The following is a 1,915-nucleotide window of genomic DNA, read 5'->3' as shown; positions in this document are numbered from 1 at the left end:
CCAGCTATTTTTTGGTTGCAGCTGTGATTGTTGTTTTGGTGGGCCTGGGCTGGATTCGAACCCGCCAGCTCAGGTGTATGTGGCTGGCGCCTTAGCCGCTTGACCCACAGGCACCAAGCCAGATGGAAGATTTTAATGTCTCCCTGGAAAAGGGAGACTATGATTGAAAAGATATTGCAGAAGTTGAATCTGAAACCACACCATTTACCATTCTCCAGTAGCATGTACCCTCAGGGCAAGAGTTGTCTGGTAACTCTGCTACCTGAAGACAGGGCAGGCTGGCAGGAGGGAGACACACATACACGTCCTCACAAGGTGCGTACCTGCTGCACATTCATCTGTACCTGCAGGTACAGTGTTCAGTGTGCACACATTCAGGTGTCTCTCCTGCCCCCTCTCTGGGGGTACGTGCATGCCTGGGCATGCTCTGTGTATGTGGTGCAGGTTAGAAGCAGCAGCACCTCTGTGTGTGGCCATATGTGCAGGGGAGGATGTGCTGCTGCCTGCCAAAGTCTGTCCAACATTAAGAGGCTATTGAGAATGTGTGTGTGTTGCACAGGTGTGTTTGTATATATGTGTATGTGTGCAAATGATTGCAATGCAGGGAGATCCCTGAATCCCTAAGGTCAGAAGTAGAAGGGCCATTAAAGAATCCACTTCCCTTATTTGTGTCCCACCTCCACATCATAGGCACCATCCTCAAATCTGCCTGAGCCTCCACCAAGACCTTAGCACTCGGGGTTCCCTCTGCCTGGCCACTTTCCCCCTAGACATGTGTATGCCTGACTTGCTCACCTTCTTCAGCTCTTCGCTCAGATGTGCTTCTCAGGGAAGGCAACTTCATTATGTCATGTTGACCTTTGCAAGCCACTCTCCCACCCTATGCAGTTCATGTACCTCTGGTCCTTGCTTTGTTTTTCTCTATGGCACTTATCATCTGACTTACTTGTATATATATTATCTTGGTCCTCCACTAAAATGCAAGCAGAGATTTATTTTATGTTTTTAGACAGAGTCTTAGTAGATGCTTCGTCCTGGGTAGAGGGCTGTGGCATCGTAGCTCAAACTTTGGGGCTCAAGCTATCCTCTTGCCTCAGCACTTACCACACCCCCAGCTAGTTTTTCTTTTATTTTCTTTCATATTTTTTTTGAGACAGAGTCTCACTATGTCACCCTAGGTAGAGTGCAGTGGCATTACAGCTCACAGCAGCCTCTAACTCTGGAGCTTAAACGAATCTCTTCCCTCAGCCTCCCAAGCAGCTGGGACTATAGGCACCTGCCACAATGCCTGGCTATTTTTTGTTGCAGTTGTCGTTGTTTAGCTGACCCCAGATGGGTTTGAACCCTCCAGCCTCGGTGTATGTGGCTGGCGCTGTAACCACTGTGCTATGGGCGCCGAACCAAATTTTTCTATTTTTAGTAGAGATGGGGTCTCACTCTTGCTCAGATTGGTCTTGACCTCCTGAGCTCAAGCAGTCCACCCTCCTCAGCCTCCCAGACCGATAGGATTATAGGTGTGAGCTACCGTGGCCAGCTCAAGCAGAGATCATTATTATTATTATTATTATTTTTTTTTTTTTTGAGACAGAGCCTCAAGCTGTCCCCCTGGGTAGAGTGCCGTGGCATTACAGCTCACAGCAACCTCCAACTCCTGGGCTCAAGTGAGTCTCCTGCCTCCGCCTCCCAAGTAGCTGGGACCACAGGCGCCCGCCACAACGCCCAGCCATTTTTTGGTTGCAGCCGTCATTGTTGTTTGGTGGGTCCGGGCTGGGGATTCGAACCCGCCACCTTAGGTGTACGTGGCTGGCGCCTTAGCCGGTTGAGCTACCGGCGCCGAGCCTCAAGCAGAGATTATTATCTGTTTTTATTCATGGCCATGAACAATGCCTGGCCCATAGTTGGTGTGCAATAAATA

Source organism: Otolemur garnettii, unplaced genomic scaffold, assembly GCF_000181295.1.
Source record: "Otolemur garnettii isolate 467f Iridium unplaced genomic scaffold, OtoGar3 scaffold00003, whole genome shotgun sequence".
In the NCBI taxonomy this organism is placed as follows: Eukaryota; Metazoa; Chordata; class Mammalia; order Primates; family Galagidae; genus Otolemur; species Otolemur garnettii.
Note: the sequence above shows the minus strand (reverse complement) of the source record.